Consider the following 21,096-nt stretch of genomic DNA (forward strand, 5'->3'; position numbering starts at 1 on the left):
ACATTTGCCTATGAGCAAGACACTGTTATGTGAACAAATTTTGTCAATCATAAAGGTCTGTACAAATGCCTGTTAGCACTAGTCTCAACATTTGAGTGTCCTGTGGGTAAATGGGCCTCCTCAAACTTCACTCTTGTACAGACCTTTTCATATAATTCTTTCTTTTGTGATTTGCTATCAAACAATTAAATGAAAAAAATATGCAGAATTGTGACTCATATTTCCTAAGAATTATACAATACAGATAGGCACATTTAAGCAGCTCCCAAATCATGGGTATTTGCCCTTTCCTTTTCTGATACAGGATCTCTAGCATCTGTAGAGCCTTACCCAGTTCTGAGTAGGAGTTCACACAAGTATCTCCCTAGAGCTGCAGACTATTCTGTCACGTTCTTCCACTCTGCTGTCACTCTCCCACAGACTGCACTTCCCAAGTCATGATAGTAGCCCCTCACTGATGCTCATTGTTAGGTAGATAATATTCTAGATGATTTAATATTTATAAAATATAAGCAGTACATAGAAATAGACAAAGACATAGATATATGTGTGTATACACATATTTTGTTTCCTTGTTTATTTTAAAACACATTTGTAACTTACAGAATATATCATGGAATTTTTAAATGCACTTGCATGTATTTACCTTACTGTTTTTAGTTTTATTTGCTAGTTTTTACAGTTGCATAGTATTTGAGAAGTGGCTATACCATAGCTTGTTTATCCAGTCTGTCACTGATGGATATCCCGTTGTTTCCAGGCTTTTTGTTGTTGTTATTGTTACAAACAGTGCTCTAATGAACACCTTATACATGTATTGCTCTAGATTTTAAATTTTAATTTAAAATTTAAAAAACAAGGTAACTTTATTAAAAGTGAGATAACTGGCTTAGTATCTGCAATTTAAATTTTGATAGAAATTGCTAAATTACTTAAACAGAGTGAAATAAGAGTTTATTTTTCTACATTCCCATTAACTAAAACTCCACACATATGCACACACACACACCCCAATATATCTCACTACTATTAAAGTGATTATCTTGACCATCATTTGTGAAGAACCAAGACAGGTGTATTTGTTGCCCCACCAAGATCTTTTATTATGTTTACTTTTTCTACATATAGAGAGATGTTAATTCATCTTTTTAAGTCATTACAATATTTAACTTATCATTATGCAACAGCTTAACTCTTACTGAATTCTGGTTTACTTAAAAGTGAAATATTCACCTCCCTGCTCTTCCGAACTGCAGAGACTGGAGGTATGTGTTCTGTTTTGACACTATTTCTTAAAGCAATTAGGCCTCTGAGGCGGAGGTGAAGAGAAGGTCAGTGGAATTTTCCTTCATGTGTGTCTGTTTATCATTGGAGAAAGCTGAGTTCCTGTTATGTAGAGAGCTTGAATAATTCTGAGTTTTGCTACGGTTCTGAACTGGGGCTGTTATGAATTGTTCAGTCCAAAGGTTACAGTAACAACCATGTTAATGGGCTTGTGGTTCCCTCATCATTCATAATGCTTTTCAAGACTTACACAAATCCTTTTCCATTCCTAAAGATGAGCACCCTAATTACAGCATGCCGTTTGACCTTACGCTGAGTTTTGGATTCTAAAAACATATGGACCATTTAAATGGAACCAGCAAGCAATGAAAGAACAAACTCTGTACCAGAGTCCTTTTTCACACAGGAAGAGAGGGGATTCTTATTACCATTGCAAATTTTCCCTTTATGCACTTTATGTATCTGAAGCTGCCTGTGGGTTTTGCACATGTGCGCTGAAGGTGTTTACACTCATCTTCCTGGTAAAATGTAATAGCACAGATGTGTTACTTCTCAGTGACTGTAAGGCAAAGGAACCAGACAACCGAGGAAACTGCCCAACGTTAGTGGCCAACAGACACACCTACACACACTCACACACCCTTGCACAAAATTACAAAGGATAATGAGGATCAAATGTTCAGGGTTATCATTTGGAGGATAATTCTCACTTGCCTTTCCTGATATAGAAGCAGTTTGTCATTCAGGGCTATGTCACTACTTAACACAATGTTGTATTAGATTTCAGACATCCTTCCATCATACTTGTGCCTTTGCCTTATCAAAAATAGAACTTGTACAATTATCCAATTTTTTTGTTTAAATTGACTTGCCTTTTTACTTAAGTGCACTTATTTATAAGAAAATATATGTAACTACTCTAAATGAACAGCTAGAATCACTGAAATAAATAGGAAAATAAAAGTAAATGCTATCAAAACAAAATAACATTTAATTTTAGCAAGATACTATTGTCTGCCAAAGGTTCTGAGCCTTAAGTCTTATTTTTCTTCAAAAAGCAAAAAGATTGAAAGATAATTTTAAAAGGTCAAAATTTTAATAATATATTCCAAAATTTTTTCCATGTTCCTGTACTACTACAGATCACTTCTCAGATCACCAATGGTAAATAAGCACATTTTGGAGAACAGTAAATAGTGTTTGTCTGCCTGAAACTACCCCGTGGACCTCAAATAAGATACATGTTTCATTTACTGATGCATGAAAGAATTATAGCTACAATTCAGGTGTTATTCTTATTGAAGCAGAGTGGCAGCACTGATTCCATCAGACTCCCATTAAAACCAAATTCTTACTCTGTTTATTAACTGATATATCTTTTTGTATATGAAAATAATGAATTTAAATATTTGTCAAATAATTAAATCTATATAGGGGAAAATATGGAAATTTGCTTGTTTGTTGGCATTTTCAGTTACTATACTGGCATATACTTAGACCATATTTTCATTTATCAACTCCTCTCCCAAGGAAATCTATACATGGTCAGTGGGATATAAATAGAAAATATCCAAATTTGAATTTTTATTATTACTCAGGAATATTTTGTCTCCCACATAGGTAATAGAGGTAAGAAAAATCTCAGCATTTACTTCTAATTTCCTCCTAGAGGTTTCCTTCCTCACTCTTTTGTCCATATAGTGTGCCATCCACATTTAAAACCCAGATTAAGGAATGAGGAATCCTTGCTATGCTGAAGATTTGAAAGTGGGGTGTTAGGATGAGACCCATTTTCTTCTCCATTCCCAAGTGACCCCACTGTTAGACTATTTTCAAAGAGAAAACCCTGTATTGTTCTTTAAAAGTCAAATACCAGTATCAAATATTTCACTGAGTAAAAAAAAGCCACTGTGTATTTTGGGTTTGTTACCGAGTATTCAATCTTAAAAATACTTTTTAAAAAGTCTATTTTCTCACCTAACTCAGCAAATAGTCAGTACTCACATATAGGAAGCACCACAATAGTCAAATGAATTATATATAATGTTCTAGGCAAATTCATTGTCTCATATTTCAGTGGAATTGTTATTTCCATAATGGCAAACCAGTAGAAATTTATTTTGGGGTCTTCATAATATTACATAAGTGATCAACCTACTCCATTCACTTCTTACTCATCTTTTTAAAAACAATTTTTATAAGACTGAAATCTCTTAGGAAACCTTAATATTCCTGGCAGGTAAAACTACAGAATATTTGTCCAGATGTCTTCATATCAGAATTATAGAAGCTACATTCATCAAACTAATTGGTTAGAAATGGCAAATATCTTAGCTGGTTCTTCGTATTTTCTTTCAAAGAATGCAAGAATGATACATTCTTTAACTCTTAACACACCTATAGATTAACATTTATCGTAATTTTGTTCCATTTACTTGATTAGGGAGATGCACTCCCAGCCTCTTACAATTGGAATAATGGTTGTAAAGACAGTTTGTACTAGTGTCCTGAAACTGCATGTAACTCAACTTTCTTTCCTTTCACCTCCCTGCCGCCAGCATTCTTCCCTCTCCCCCTCAGCCTTTCTCCCTCTTCTTCTCTCCCTAGTTCCTTTATTTAAAATATGTACATTGAGTGCCTGCCATGTATGAGGTGCTGTTGTACAAGGATTTGGGGACTAATGGTCAGAGATTGTGGTTAATGATGAATGTTTTTGAGTGAAAACATCTGGAGTTGAAGCTGAGCTGTATTATTTAGTAGCTATGGTACTCAAAGAGTGGGATAACATTCTCCCTGGACACCTAACCTCTGAGCATTTTTATACTGACAGGGAAAGTGAATTTTTTTTTGGAGAGTTGTTGGGTAGGTTATATAAGAACATTCAGACAAGTCACCTAGCACAGGACAGGGCCTGAATAATATTCAGCAATCAGTAAATGGTAACTGCTTTGCTAGTAATTATGGAGTCCATTCCCTCAAGAAATTCAAAGTCAGAGAAGTTAGAAAATAATGCAGTTTCATTATGATGGGCTAAACCTCGTAGTTGGAGGAAGTGGGAGACATAAAAAATACAATGAAGACAGCCTTGAGGGGGACAAAGATGCTCTTCTGGGAGGTGACATCTGAGTGGAATCAAATCTTTCAGGACTGGTTGGGGTGTGCTGGTCCAGAGGACAGATGGCGAGAGGACAGGAAGAGGGCTGGAGAGCGTGCTTCAGGCGGATGGGAAGCAGCCGCATCTTCGTAAGAGCCAACTGGGTTAGCTGGAGTCTGGAGTACAAAGGGAAAAGACATGATCTTAAATAGGTGTTCAGAGACAGATTAGGTACAGCCTTACATGTTTTGCTGTGGTGTTTGAAGAGTGGTGAAGAAGTTTAGGTAGGGGGGTTACATTCCAGATATCGTTCCCTCTAAAAAAGGTCACTTCTGCTGCAATTTGGAAAATAGCTTGTGCGTGGGGAGAGAAGCACGACTGAAGGCAGAGAAAAATAAAATGAGATCAAGAGATGCTGAAGGGCTAGAATGGGAGGAATTGGAGATTGCTTGGCTGGAGAAAGAACAGCTTTCCATTTTCTTGGCGTGGGTAAATACACAGGAAGAGGATCAGACCTGGGGAGGAAGATAATGGTTTTTTAAAATTGGTGTTATACTAGTGTTTAAAAGCTCAAAATATAGACGATTATAGGAAAAATATAGCAAACCTCTATGGTCTCAGCACCTAAAACTTAGCACCACTATTCGATGAAGTTCTCATCAATTTCTCTAACATAAAAAAATAGGACATTATAGATAGAGTTCAGTCCCCTCTGTTTCCATCCCTGGTGTTTTTCCTCTCCCCTCCTCTTCAAAAGTCATTAACAGTCATAGATTTGGTGAATATCTTCCCATTCAGTATTTTCATATGCATCACACATACATACCACATGCATACATAAATGCACATATAGTATTCTAAAATATTAGTTTAAAATATTTTAGATTTAAGCTATCAGTGTTATACTAGAGCTTGTATTTTTATTTATCATTTTTTGAGATTTATGTCTATTTATAGATATGTCTAAGTCATTCATTCTAAATGCTATATTCAGTTATATGAATAAAGATTTCTATATTTTTACTTTAATTTGAACATTAAACATTTTTTTATTTTCGTAGAGGTACCCATCAAAATGTTTAACATATTTAACAATGCCCAAGAGTATTGCTAACCTTTCCCCAAATTATATAAAGATTGTAGACAATCATTAACATGGTCTCTTCCTTCTCTTCCGTGTTAGTGTTGACTGGTATTTGAGCTCAGTCTTGTTCTAAAGTCACACAGTTAGTTATTATTATTATTAGCTATTGTTAGGTTTTACTTGTATTTACAAATATGTTTACCAGTTTCTTTGCTCAATATTGTTTCTTCTTATTCTGTCTCCAGGGTTCATTCCATCTTGATGAAGTATTCCCTCTGTTCACTTTTAATTCATTATCTGTTACAGGTTTTTTATATTTTTAACATCTCTGTAATTAGGATGCACTTTACAGTTGAGGGCTATCATAGTTTAATTAATAGCATTTTTCTTTTATTGGTGCATTATACAATTGATGACATCTTAAAACCAGTGAAATGTGGTAGTTCATTTAGTGAGAGTCTATGAGCAGAGTAACTCTTAGACTGTGTGTCTGAAAGTATCGGTATTTCACCTTCACTCATTAATTCTGATCATAGAAGTTTAATTTGACAGGCATTTTCCCCTAGCACTTTGAAAACACTATTCCATTTGTTTCTAGTGTCTATTGATGCTGTCAGTTTAATTGTCATTTCTTTGTAAGTAATTTATCTATTCTTTCTCATAGCTTTTAAGATTGTTAAGACGTATATGAATTTGATTTCTCCATAAGCCTTCTTTATTTCTGAATCCTGGAGACCATCCTGAGAAAGTGACAGATAAAAATTGAGTATTTCTATAAAGTACAGCAGTTCTGAAGATGATTGTGTCAGAGGTGTGGCTCTGGTAATGGATGGCTGCGCTGCTAGGTGATGAAGGGATTTCGCCTTGAGGTTAACAAAAAAGAAAAACTGGTGTACTGGTTCCCATGTCTAGATGCACCTAGAAATTATCCAGATTATGACAGGGGCTGTGATAAAGACACACACACAAATAGAGAGGTTGAAATGCTCAATGCATGAAAAGTTGGTAAAGCCAGAGAGAAAAGGAAGAAGGAGAAAAGGTGATAAAACTCTTTTATACAAGCCTCTACAATTCTGGTTTTCTCCTGTGGGTGAGGGAGTAATGGCCTCAGGCAGCATGGAAAGGACTGAAACAGTCTGAACCATTCACTCATCTAAAAATTGTATAGAAAAGATTCCTCAGATAAGACACTACCAAGATTTTCTAATCCCAAATCTAACATTTTGTGTTTCTACAAAATGAAAGCTTCAGCTGGGTCAAACTGTAGCACCTACTAACTGTTCCTGATACTTTCCATGTTCTTAATTTAGCCTTAAAACTGATATGATTATTGGAGTTATTTTTAGTTAGAAAGGTTGAATTGGAATAAAGAATTCAAAATATTTCACATTTCATAAAATTTACATTTTTTTATTTTTATGAAACGCCTGTTTTTATGTTACTGTTTAGGTTGGCCTGCTTTAAGGAAACAGCACTTTAATGATCTACTTTGAGGTGGTTATCCATACAGAATACTTCAATTTAATTGCTGTTTGAGATATTTGCATTAATAACAAGGATCTGTGTTGTAGCAAAAGGCAAATGGAATGTATAAATGCTCTTGCATTTCTAAACTTTCTTGTACTTTTGGCTCTCAAGGAGTTTATGTCTACTCAGATTTGGGGAAAATATTACCTCTTATATAGAGGACTTTCTCTGCTAAAGAGAAGACTCTACCCATGACTCCATCTGTTCCCAAATCAGTGCTGCCTGGCAGGAGTACAAGCTGGTGGTCTGTGGGTGCATTTTCTAGTAGATATATTCCTTTTCTTATTGGTGGTATAAATTCTGTTAAGCATCGTTTTTCCAGAATAAACCACTTTCCCCTACTTTGAGTATCTGCTGAAGCATGTACTCCAGCTTCTTGATGATCTCAACACAAACGTCACATGGGTCCCTTACTCCACAGCTGGCCAATTTGATTCTTAGGTTCCAAAGCATCAATTTTTGTCCTTTTTTATGATATTTTCTCTTGAACAATATATTCTGTACAAATTTGTAATCTTCTACCCATTATCAGTTAAAAAGATTTCTTCATCCAATTTTCTATTGTAGTCATGTATCTTATGTCGCCTTTTACTAGCACTTTCAGTCTTACTTCTTTATACATATTTGGTAAACAGTTTAAGTTTCAAGTCAAAAATAACCACAAACACAGTGTAAAGTTAAGAAAAATTGGAAGAGACTATGACCTCACATGAAAGCCAATGTTGTTTGCTGGAATTGGATGGAATTGGGTATTTTTGTTCTGGACCATAGTTTAGAAGTTTGAGGACTTTACAGTTTTAGAAGGAAGCTTCATCAAAATAAAACTAAACACACAAACATGTTTCAACATGTTAGTTTTGACTGTATAATGCATTTACATGGTGCAAGGAAGGTGTATGTCAAATATCCTCCTGTTGACTTGCTGCTGTTGTGATGTGAGCATTAGTGATTGTGTATGTGTATGTATGAACTTGTCTGCTATTACCCTTAACTCTAACTCAGAATTACAAGAACAATACATTTTTATTGTAGAACATTTGCAAATATGAATACCAAGCAAACAAAAATATAATCCTAATACCCAGGGGTAAATATTGTCAAAATTTACTGGTGTATAAATTTGGCAATAGGACTGACCTTTTTGGACTGTTCTTCATTATTTGACTCCTCTTAATATTAGTGTTGGGTATTTTCTCCCATCATTAACTTTTCTTCTAAAACATGTTTTATGACATACTTTGTATACCATGTATATGTTGGATCATGTATTTTTCTTTTTTCCCCTTCTATCAAGATATTCTGTTACCACTAGTTCCAGTTGAAGACTCCATGTAGGATAGGGTATACAAAACTCCATGTCTAGTCTCCCTAGTCTCCCTTTATATAATTCCCATACTGCCTGACAGATTATTCAGAATTCTTCAAACATTCTTCCTGATTGATACTGTTACTTATTCTTTCTTTTTTATTGAGATATAATTGACATATGACATTACATTAGTTTCAGGTGTACAAATGATATTTTTATATATTGTGAAATGATCATCACAGTAAGTCTAACATCCATCACCATACAGTTACAAATATTTTCCTTATGATAAGAACTTTAATGATCTACTTTCCTTAAAACTTTCAAATATACATTATTATTAACTATGGTCACCACGCTATTCGTTACATCCTCAGGGCTTATTTATTTTCTAATTGTGGAAGTTTGTGCCTTTTGACCACCATCACCCATTTTGCCCATCTCCCATCTCCCCATCCCCTTCCCCCCACCTCTTGGCAACCACCAATCTGTTTTCCGTATCTATGAGCTTTTTGTTTGTTTTTAGATTCCACATTATAAGTGAGATCATACAGTATTGGTTTTTCTCTGTCTCATTGCTTCACTTAGCATAATGCCTTCAGGGTCCATCCATGTTGTCTCATAGGGCAAGAGTATTCTCCTTTTTAATGCAATAATGAAATAAAATCATAAACTTTTTTTCAAACAAAATGTATCTTTAATTATATTTGCAAACTTCACATTAGTGTTGGAAAAATTAAATGACTCTAAGATATTTTAAGGTCAAACTATCAGTCTTAAATAATTAACACTTTTAGCAAGACTTTCTTTTAGTGGAACTTTTAAATTTATTTCTTTCAATAAACTTTAAATAATTATTTTGTGAAAATTACTACAAAATAGTGCTGTAGTTATAGTGTAATGGTTTTTGAAATCTACCCCCGCCTTTTTTTTTTTCCCTTGTAAGTGAGACTTCCATGATAGGAAGGAAAATACTGTGAAAGACCAGTATGGCAGCCATGGATGTGCCCTGCTCAGGATCTTCCTTCAGAGAGAACCCGCTGTGAGGAGTTACCTGACAGTGTTCAGCTGCCACGTGTTCATTCATGCTGAGGTTGTGTTCTGTCAGTCAGTGACAGAGCACTGTAGGGAAACTTGACTCCAGCCTTGTTGCAGCTCCCCAGCTAATGGTCAGTTTTTGCCCTGGGGCTACCCATTGGCCCAGCTAAGACTTTCCAAGAGCTGCACAGCCATCTGGGTCTCTTTTAACTCAAGACTCTTCTTTCTTGCCCCTCTTCTTTCAGACTGTGATGCAGTATGACACCTGTGAAAGTCTTCCCTCCCTTTTTGCTTACTCTCTCCTCTATTTTCCACAGGCATTTCTTCCAATAAATCACTTGCGCTTCCTGTTCTGTCTTCACATCTGCCTCTAGGGGACCCAGACTGATAAAGTTTTATGCTTCTACTTGGTTGTTTGTGACTGCAGTGGTCTATGTGTTAGAGTATACAGTCAGTACTATTTAATACATTGCATTTATTGTTTTGCATTCAAAAACAGCTCTCTCTGCATATATCAGCATGATCCAAAGAATGACAGAAATTAATATTATCTCATCGGTAAAGCCCACCCCAACAGTCAGTGAGAATTCTCTTCAGTGCTAAAAAGAAAAAAAAAAAGTTTCAAACAGATGTTCCTTGTATTGGAACTTTAAAACTACCAGCATCAGGCTACAGGATAATGAACAGGAAACACGGTCCAGACCTGAGGGCGCAGTCTCAAGAATTCTCTGGTCACCACCCCAGTTGCCACACTCTGAGAGGAGGCATTAGGAAATCCCATTCACTGTATTTTCAAAATACACTAGCAATTCCAAAGGTTTTGTGGTCAAGGAACTCCCACTTCCTGTTGACAATTTGAGGAGGCTGCAAGGGTTTGGCAGCATAAAATGAGTTCTGCATGTAGCCAGTTTCCTACCATTGTAGTTCTTTGGGAGGGTAGCCGCATACTGCAAATGCCTCCTCATTAAGATAGATTCAAAAGAAAAAAAGTCCATTAGGCATAGTTTTATTTATTAAAAAAATGTATTTTATTCATTACATTTAAAAAGAAAGAGAGTTTCTCTATATAAAGTAACTGAGACAGGAGAAGCAGCAGAAACATATGAACTCTTCGCAGTAACTCTTAGTTCAAAGCGAAGGATAAACCAGGAGATACTAAGCAGACAATGCTTCAAAAATCTGTTTTCAAACCAGTGGTAGGGCAGCAGCAAACAGACTATCTGGAAAACAAAAAGTAAAGTAGTTTCCGCCTGAGAGTTTCTTTTCCATTTTATCCAAGCCTAAATAGGCTCTGTCAATTACCTGCCACATTTAAGTCAGTGTTGCTCAGATATTGATCTCTGTTTCTCACAGGAACTAAAGAGAAGCTTATAACTGAAGCAACGTTGATTCTTCTCTTATCAAGCTATGGCTTTGTCCCTTTGTTGTCTGCATGTCCCTCCTGACTATACCACCTCCTCTAAGAATTTTCCCACAAACTGGTTTAGTAGAATCTGGGCTGTGTACTCTCCAACTGTGTCTCCATGGACCATACACATTCTCTGCAGTAACAATTAACATGCTCCAAATATTTGTTATGCATCTGTCTCCAGAAATAGTGATATCCTTTAGGACAGGAATATGTATTCTACTCATTGGTGGGTCTCCAGCACCTTGCCTGGTTCCTGGCTAGCACTTGATAAGTGTTTGTTGTAAATAGAGTCACCAAATACTCACTTTTGAACCAGACGGTCCAGATCATGAGCTTTCTTTTCAGAAAATTTACTTCCAGCAAATAAATATAGTCTATTTAAGTAAATTATATTTATATTTTGAGATTCTCTTTCCAATGGTAGGTCTGCCGTTTGACCTTCTATATTAACTCACTGACTGACTGTAAGAGTTGGGGGCCCTTGATGTTACATCAGTGAAGGTGCCCCTGTGAGTATCTCACTGGAAGTTCACTGGCAGAGTTCTGAATGTATATGAGCTCATGACCATGTGGGTAGCACATACTTAAACACTAAATAAATGCAGAGTAATGTGTTTAAAAATAAGCTTTGAGAAAGTTATTCAACATCTTAATCTCAAAGTAGACTCAATCTCGTTCTCATTCTGAAATTTCTTGACAAAAAATATAATCGTATTTCAAATTAAAGGTTACATTACCCTTTAGAAGAAATCAGCTTTTTTTTTTTTTAAATGTGGGTCTCCAAGGTAGATCCAGGAGCCCTCAGGTATCCATAAAAGTAACTTCCTTTCAAAGTTTTGTCCTATGATGCTTTAAACATTTCAAGTTGAGAAACCATGAGAAAGCCCCTTCTTTTAATGATTATATTAAAATTTTATAGTTGTCACCATGTAATAAAAAACCTTCCTTTAAATATAGTTTTCAAGAAGTCAGTGCCTAAGTATGATGTTCATTTTCTTGGTAGAATAACATTTTTTGCTAACTTACAAATCCATTTAAGTAGAAGTGCTATTTTAAATATTCAAATTTATTGAATTAAAATTTGTGTCAAATTATTGCATGGAAATAACAGTATTAATAATAACCATAATTATCCTGTTCCATGTGTTTTCTGAATATTTCTATTTTATAGTATATATGTTTATAAGTTTATATTTTATAAAACTGATGACACACCTATGAGGTAAATATTAGTATCTGTATTTTAGGGTTGGAAAAGTGAGACTCAGACATTTAAGTGACTTGAACATCTAACAGGTAGTAAATAGATAAATTGAGATTTTAATCTGGAATTTTGTCAGTCCAAAGCAAATGCCCTCAACCCCTTATCTGAAAACATCTGGTGTCATGTGGAATATGTGGACTGTAGGCAGAGGAGTTTGAATTGGGATCAATAAAAACTGAACATTGAATATGTATTTCAAAGTACTTTTCACTGCTCAAAGATCAAAGACAGATTTCTGAAAAATAAAACCAACTTAATGCAATCTACATTTACTGTTACATATAGAATGAAATCCATATTATCACTGATAAACTAAAGCTATGCTTATTTCTTCTTTATTCAAAATTTTTATCAACTGTGTTAGATAGTATCGCTGAACTCATATGGCAGCCCTAGTTGATCTGAACTGAAATATGAAAATCTTTTATGACAAAATAAAAAGCAAGAAAGTGCAAAACACAGACTGCAGTGGGAGTAAGGTCAAAAATACAGAATTGACCCCAAAATAAAGTTTTACTTAAAAAAAAAAAAAACTGATCAATAATGCAAGTGATAGTTGAAAACAATTAAAATGTATTACTTCCATGGTCATAAGTGTGAATTAAATATTAAAATTATGGATCCTCTATAGCAAAGGAGTTTTTAAAATTATTACACACAACAGTTTATATATTTAAAATTTTTAATTATTAATCAATTAAGCAATGTAGGATTTGATTTCAGCTTCAACCCAATCTGGAAGTGTTTTGTTTTGTTTTGTTTTTTTCTGCCTAAAAAGGAGTGGTTATTAAATACTCTTCATCACTACAATTTGCGTGGAACCCAGAGATGGCTGAGCAAGTCTCAGAGGGTTTATGTACAGGACATATAGAGGGAAACATTATTTCCCACCTGAGGAAGCAGCAGCAGGTACAGTACAGGGGGTTTTAGATGGAAGAAAAATCTCCTCAGCAAAGTATTTGGTAAAAATTACGTATTGAAAGTAGAGTTGGAACAGTTGCAAAAACAGATACAGAACATGTTCCGTAACTAGAATGTGGGCTCTGAGACCAGGCAGATGTGTCAGCGCTGGTCTGGGACAGAAGCTGTGTGAAGCACACAGAAGAGAATGAGCAGAACCCACACTCGTTCTGTATCTTTATTAACTTCCGATTTCATGATCAGAAACAAAACAGCTTGCCAGTTATGGGTATCAAAGCTCAGTGGGCTTCTTCCACTCTGAAAATTTACATTGTCACATATATGCAATAAAAGCTTAAGGAAATACATAAGGCATTCTTAAGTCACACATTTCTTATATGTAAAAACTTCTGCTCTTTCTTACTGTTAGTTTGTTTTAGAGACTTCATCCTAATGGGAAGAAATTGAGCTGAGTGCGTTTACATAGCATGAGACACTATTTAAAGAGAGAGGAGAGGCAAACATGAAACTGAAATTTTCATAACAAAGAAAAAGATAAAAGAAAATAGTTACCCTTTGTTTAGTCTCTGTTAGAGAACAAATACTCATAATTAAACTGTAACTGGAATCAAAATGTAGTTTGGGATAAACAACCTAAATGGCCTCCAAGATAAATTACAGTACTCATTTCTCTATTGTTGGTTTGTTCTTTCCAGTTTCATCAGGAAGCAGGACTGTGGGGATTCTGCACTTGTATGTCACCACGGAGCAGGTTCTCTCGTGCCAGCAAGCTTTGCAGCTTGTTTGAGTCTGTCCACTTGCTCACCATCTGGAACTGTTTCATATTCTCTAGAAAGAGAGAGAGAGACACAAGGAGAGAGAGTAGGGGAAAGAGAGAAAGGGAGGTAGGGAAGGGAGGAAAGAAGGAAAGAGATGAAAAAAAGAGAGAAAGGATGAGTAACATCACTGGGTTGACTTTTTATTTGTAGAGATTTCCGTGTGCTTATCAAACCCAGGCATCCACACCACGCAGAGGCACCCTACCAGCCACAATATTTCTGACATTGGGTTTGACTACAGAACTACTCCCTACAAATGTGTAGGTTCTGGATCCTATAACATTACTCTAGATTGTCAAGAGAAAAATCCAGTTTTATTTTTTAAATTTAGTTTTCAGTCTTTTGCAAGTTTTAACCCATAATCCTCAATTTGCTGTGATCTTTATGAAGCTATGTTTGATTTGTGGGGAAAACTGACAACGTGAATTTTTTCCTAAGGAAGATACAGCTTGTGTGTTCTTCGGCTCATGCTTTGCCATGGGTAGAGGTGGGCTGGGGAGAGGGCACAATGGGACTAAAGCTCTGTTCTAATCAGGACACTCCTTGCACCAAAATGCTTGCCCATGCCAGTCTTTTCTTAGGACACAGCAAGATGAAGAAACTGATTTAAAAGGCTCTTAGGTTAAAGCCTCATCTGTTTAAAATTTGTGAGAAGGCATATCTGTTCACAACTTCATGAAATTCAAAAGATACAGTACTCACTCAACATTTTGATTTATAACTAGCACTGGATAATTTAAAAGAAAAACCCTACAGCTCATACTGTGCTTACAGCCTAAAGAAACCTCCAGGTATTATGTCTGAAAATTATTGCCTTAAATCTTCTGGCCAATTTTATAATTGTTTCACAGAAAAGGAGAGAAGTTCCTTGTTGCATTCCCCAGAGAAGGGGTCAGTAATTAAGACACACGTGCCAAACAAGACACGAGAACTTGTTTTCATTGGTAAGCATGCTAGTAGCCGTCTCCTGAGAGAATAATCACCAGCTGCATTTTGTAACATGTGAGAATGTGTGGGTGGAATAACCACTTCCCCACTTATCTTCTGCCTGGTCTCAGTATCACTCTGCCCCACCTGGCTCCCCAGAAGCACAGGTGCTACCAGCAAGACACCCTACTTGTTTAAGGGATGGTCAGCCCCAGCTGGCCTCCTAGTCCAGTATTTGGTCCATCATCAGAATATGGAAGGGGATTATAAAGTAAGAAAAATAAAACCAGTATTTGTTGTGCACCCTGTACCTATGAGACATCTTTATAATCTTCAGAGTGATTAAAGAACTTTCCCAGAATGAGAGTCATAACTGGTTTGAACCTGTGACTTCTGAATCTGAGGCCTACCATAATTTCATTACATTTGGTTCCATGTCTTTGTAAAGAACACAGTTACTATTCTTTAGAAGAAATCTCTTAAACTGTTACCCTTAGAAACCATTGCCCCAAAGGTTATTAACTTGTCGTAAAGAAAGTATTTTGTGATGAACTGTGTGGAGGTCTATGTATTAAAAATCACCCTCTCCCCCATAGAATTCCTTGTAGACTAATAAATTGGTGTGCATTGTGACTCTTCTAGAGAGAGATCAGAATGGCTGTGCTTCTAAAATTTCTCTCCTTACATGGTACATCTGTTAATATTTCCTTGAGTCAGTGTTCCACAGAACAGCATGGACAAAATACTTCATACACTTAAATAGTAATTATAACTGATACTAGAATAATCAGTCATGAGATGAAAAATACAGAGTAAAGAAGCCAGGCCCTGCTTTGTGTGGTGGCTGCTAGCCACTGGTTGGCAGGACCAGGTCGGGAGTTGGCTAAGTGTGGAACCCTGGGGGTCCCCAAGGCTAGTGCTAGCTCACTGGTGGTGGAGTCAGGGTCCAGAAGACTCCAGGGCTGTTGCTCACCCACTGGTGGGTGAGACCAGGTCCTGGGCAGAGCCGGGTTTTGGAGTCTGGTTGCAAGGCCCAGGGTCCCAGAGCTGGTGTCAGATCTCTGGTAGGAGAGGAGGGCTCTCGACACAGTTGAGCACAGGGTCTAGAGTGCCACAAAGCTGGGGTTGGCCTGCTGATGGGCGGGGCCAGGGCCCAGCTGGTCCTAGGGCAGGCTGGGCCACAGGCTGAGGGACTGTGGTTTTCTTGTGTCTGTTGTCAGTCCCCTGGTGGGTGAGGCTGATCCAGAGACTAGAGCAGGCTTCCTGGAGGGCAGGCCTGGGGCCCAGGGCATTCTGGAACTGGTGCCTGCCCACTGGTGGGTGGAGTTGGGTCCTGGGCCCTCTGGTGGGCAGGGCCAGGCCCAGAGGCAGTTGTGGGCTCAAAGGGTCTTTAGGAAGCCTGTCTGCTCATGAGTGGGGCTGTGTCCCCACCCAGTTAGTTGCTTGGCCTGAGGCGTCCCAGCACTGCTGCCTACAGGCAGAAGGGCCAGGGCAGGGCTGTGTCCTGGGGCTAATAAGCTAGGAGGAGGATTCCACAATGGCACTTTCTAGCACCAGGGGCCATGTGATAGCATGAGCTCCCAAGAATGGCTGCTGCCAGTGTCCGTGTCCTTAGGGTGAGCTGCAGTTGTCTCTGGGAGACTCTCCAGGATTAGCAGGTGGATCTGACCCAGGCTCCTATCAAATTACTGCTTCTTCCCTGGGTCCCAAAGTATGTGAAATTTTGTGTGTGCCCTTTAGGAGTGGACTATTTTCCATAGCCCTCTAGGACTCCTGAAAGTAGTAAGTTCCACTGGCCTTCAAAGCCATATGCTCTGGGGGCTCATCTTCCTGTTGCAAGACGCCTGGGCTAGGGTGCCCGTCATGGAGCTAAGACCTCTAGCTCCTTGGGGAGAACCCCTGCAATGTAATTATTTTCTAGTTTGTGGGTCTCCCACCTGGGGGTATGACACTCGATTATATTGCCAGTCCGTTCCTCCTACCTGTCTCGTTATGGTTCCTTCTTTATGTCTTTAGCTATAGAAGATTTTTTCTGGTAGATTCCAATGTTTTTAATTGACAGTTGTTCTGCCAATAGTTGTGATTTTGGTGTGCTCGTGAGAGGAAGTGAGCTCAGGGTCTTTATACTCCTCCGTCTTGCACTCTTCTATGACTCCACTCCCATGCACTGCTCTCAAGAAGGTATCAGAAGGTGTTCCACCAAATTGAGAGAATAAACTGAGAAAGAGGAAATCAGAAATGCTAAGTGAAATAAGACAGATAAATACTGTATGATATCACTTATATGTAAAATATGAAAAATAATACCAACTAGTGAATATAACAAGTAAGAAACAGACTCACAGATACAGAGAATAAATCAGTGGTTACCAATAGAGAGGGAAGTGAGGAGGGCAAAATAGGGGTAGGGGACTATGATGTACAAACTATTATGTATAAAATAAATAAGCTACAGGGATGTATCATAGAATACAGGGAATATAGCCAGTATTTTGTGGCAATTACTAATGGAATATAACCTTTAAAAATAGTGAATCACTATGTTGTAAATCTCTAACTTAGGTAATACTGTACATCAACTATAAATTTAAAAATAAATAAAAGTAAAATTTTTTAAATCAAGTTTTTAAAAAGCATTATTTATCTATGCAATATAAAGCTTATTAATTTTGAGCTAATCTGTTTGACATTTGGATTTGACATCTTTAGATTACTTTCTTCACAGAATTTTAATTGGCAAAATGTTCTCATGACAACAAAACCCATCACAATACCAAACGAAGAGTACATGTTTAAGGACTAAAGGATGCTTTGTGTAAATTTACTGCTCTGCTCACTGAAAATGGTTAATTATTAAAAGAGAATTTTCAGTGCCTATGATGGGGCACACATAATAGGAAACACAGAGAAGAACTTAGTGTGGTTTTCAAGGACCTCACTGCCTAAAAGGAGAAACAGGCTTATTAACAAGTATAACAAGTTTTTGTATTGTTTTGTTTTTTTGGAGAAGGTATCAGTCTATGTTCCCAAAGTAGCTCCTATCAGCTGCCTGTATCACACAGCCAATTAAATGACAACAGTATTATTCTAGTCTACTGAGGATTAAATAGAATTCAAAATTTGTCAGAAGTTTTTTGAATTTGAAGGCACTCAAACTCAAAAATCTTATGTTCCCCACTTCCAGTGTTCTTGGTCATTAACTATCTTTGTATAAATTTTGGTCAGCCATCTGTTGGTTTATAGCCCTTTTTATTCCTAGCGCCTCAAGGATATATGCCTCTGGCATCTGGATGTGGATAGAATCCAGTCTGTTGTACTTGGTAAGTGGCTGTGGATTTGGTAGATGGCTAATGTCCCTTGGCATCTGTTCCTAAATACTGGGTTCAAATTTTGCTTTTGGACATCCTACTCTTCCCTCTGCTCCCCGCTAGACAGGCTCTTCTGGAGCACCTTGTTTGGTGCTGCACCTCTAATTCTTCTACTGCGTCCTTTCTTACATGTCCACAGGGTAATCTGTATCAACACTCAGTTTACAGACACAAACCTGTACACAAGTAACTAGGGGAGTACTGAAAAGAAACCTTGAGGAGAAAACTTTAACTCTGTCTGTGAGGTCAAGAAAATGTCAAGAGATCTCTGAAGAATGAATAAGGAGGATTCTGGAGGGAGACATTGAGAGTGGAGATTGAGAGGAGGGAGGATGTTCTAGACTGATGGAATCCCTTACGCAAAGACACAGTGAGAGATGAAGCGAAAACAAAATTTATATGACTACAACATAGGATGTTAAGGTAGAGATGTGGTTGAACATGCCAAAAAGTATACATAAACTTATGAACATTAAATATCAAAAAGATTTTATATAGGAGTAACAAATCAGATACAGATCTTAATATTACTCCGGCAGTGACTTAGAAGGCAAAATTGGAGGTAGGTATGCTTGAACTTGGTAGTTGAACCCAAACTTTACTATAAATAGAATGTGAACACTAGAAACAAACTTTTTTTTTTTGGTTTTGTTCACAAGTGCATCTTTAGCACCTGGAGGAGTTGCTGACATATAAATCAAATGAATAAAAACAGAAGAGTACTCATTATTTAGCTAGCTACCCAGCCAGCCAGCCAGCCAGCCAGAACGGAATGCTTGCACTATACTAATCATATCCTAGATACTGAAAGGATGTATACAATTGGAATAAAAGAGGGCCAAAGACAGAAACTTAGAAACATGAATATTTAACAAGGGAGTGAAGAAAAGGATCATTAAGAGACTTTAAAAAATTATAGAGAGAGGAGATGAAACTAACAATTTGTCACACTGAGAGCTAGAGGTAAACACGATTTCGTGGATAATAAAGGGATTGCCAGTATTTTGGTGCTTAGATCAGATTACAATACTAATTGGTCATTGTCCATTTTTTCCCCTTTTTTATTAAAAGTATAATTTACAAACAGTGAAAAACACAGACCATAAGAATATAGTTCAGTGAGATTTGAGAAATACAACTCCGTGGCCCACATACTTATCAAAATACGGGACATTTCTTTCTCAAAATGTTCCCTCCTGTCCTTTTGCAGCTAATTCCTCCCACAAAGAGGTAACTGCTGCTTGGATTTTTTTTCCTCCATGAACTTCTTTTGCCATTTCCTATGTCTGATCTTATCATATGAATGTAAGACCACTTGATACTGTGTCACAAGTCAATAAATTTCTCTCTGTGCTCCAATTTAGTTTTTATTAACTGATAAAATGTGCAATCTGCTGTTAAGCTTTGTGAATTTGGGATGTTTATTTAAATTATATTATTTTCAGTTTTAAGATTTCTATTGTTTTTTCTTTTCATAGTTTATATTGCTCTGTTGAGGAATATATTTCCATCTTTTCACACACTACCTTTGTATTTAAATTCGTGAAATGTATATATTAACTGCTTTAAAGTCACTGGGCTAATTCCAACATGTGTGTCACATCTGGGTTTGTTTCTGTTCAGTCTAATTTTCTTGGTTGTGAGTCATTTTTTAAAAGTTGTCTTTGAATATCCAGTAAATTCTGGTTGAATTTGGGCGTTGTGACTACTACGGTACTTAAAGCCTACATTATTCTGTCTTTAAAAAATGTTGAGATTTGTTCTAGCAGGCTGTTAATTTGCTGGTGGCTCAACTTAATTCTGTGGAGGCTTAGTTTTAGGCTTTGTTTAAATAGTTCTAGAGTAGCTCTCACTTTAGGGCTAGACTTGTCCTATTCTTAAGGTATGACCTCTCTAAGATTTCAACTGAATGACTGGGTTTTTCAGAGAGACGTCTCTACTCTGGCTGTCTCCTCTCTCCTCTCTCTGGTCTCCGGTGTATTCCAGTACCAAGTACACTCTACAGTCTCCATGCTTCTCATTGTCCCTTAGTAACTACGGTTTTCCAGGCCTTGTGGAGTTTTACTCTGCGTGTGTGCAGCTTATTATTTGGCCAAAGATGGAAGGGGATCCCTGTGCAGATTCCTGGGGCTCCTTGTCTGTGCTGCTCCCTGCTTTCTGATACCCTGCTCTCCAAATTCTGGCCATGTCAAAACCTTGAACCTGTTCTCTCTTGCCTCTCATTGGACAGACCAGTTCTCTCTGTTTGGACTCTAGTTCCCTGTGCTACAATTTGAAACGTCCCTAAGCAGAATAATGGAGTGAATCTGTGTGTTTACCTTTCCTCAAGGATCCAAATCCCTGTACTGTCTGTTATACAAAGTCTGAAATCAGTTGATTTTTACTTTTTGCCTAGATTCACAATTGTTTATTGCAGGAGAACTATTCCACAATACCCGATAAGCTGTCATAGCCAGGACAAGGAGGTCTGTCCATTGGGTCTTGCAGTTGGAATGCTTTTGGAGACCAGATGACTTTCAGGATCATAGCGTGGCAGATGTCTGTCATTCACTTTGTAACAGACAGCTCCTCCCCTTCTTCCAAGCGTCTATGGTCTCTGAGGACCTTACAGAGGTTTGTTGTACTTAAATCTTACGGACATAGTACCTATTCATTAGCACTGTTTTTAGAAAGATATGTAGTTCTTTACATTTTCACGCATATTACCACATCTATCTCTAAGTCACACACTTTTTCATAATCAGATGTCATTTTTCAAGTCACCTAAGTGAAGCTGGAAAGGAAGCAAACTAATATGTTGATGGATGGATTCAGTCAATACTAAAACTGACATTTAGGTCATTCTCATGACCAAAAAACCATTGATTCAGTTGCTTTTCATTTGCAATAAGTTAGAGGGTTTTCATGTGGACAATCTGTATTCACCAATTGTACTGGAGTCACACACACACATAGCTTAAGTTATGCATGACAGTGCACTCTGCCAAATGACTGCACAGCTGGAGAGTTCACTGCGGGTAGCAGCTGGGTGAGGATCCTCAAAAGATGGGT

At 37.3% G+C, this 21,096-nt stretch overlaps 2 long non-coding RNA genes across 4 annotated transcripts in view; one reads left to right on the top strand and one right to left on the bottom strand.

The window, feature by feature from the left end:
- The window catches only part of LOC105074787 (uncharacterized), a 455,371-nt gene that overhangs the window by 357,839 nt on the left and 76,436 nt on the right, over positions 1-21,096 (top strand). The gene's annotated exons all lie outside the window — the stretch shown is intronic.
- LOC123618926 (uncharacterized) overlaps positions 10,326-21,096 on the bottom strand; it is a 566,149-nt gene continuing 555,378 nt past the window's right edge. For all 3 annotated transcript variants that reach the window (XR_012505516.1, XR_012505518.1, XR_012505517.1), the window contains exons 6-7: positions 16,660-16,894; positions 10,326-13,760 (exon numbers count right to left, since the gene is read on the bottom strand). This is a non-coding gene — a long non-coding RNA (uncharacterized LOC123618926). The remainder of the gene's footprint in view (positions 13,761-16,659; positions 16,895-21,096) is intronic.

The sequence above is a fragment of the Camelus bactrianus genome, chromosome 3 (genome assembly GCF_048773025.1).
Source record: "Camelus bactrianus isolate YW-2024 breed Bactrian camel chromosome 3, ASM4877302v1, whole genome shotgun sequence".
NCBI classification, from domain to species: domain Eukaryota; kingdom Metazoa; phylum Chordata; class Mammalia; order Artiodactyla; family Camelidae; genus Camelus; species Camelus bactrianus.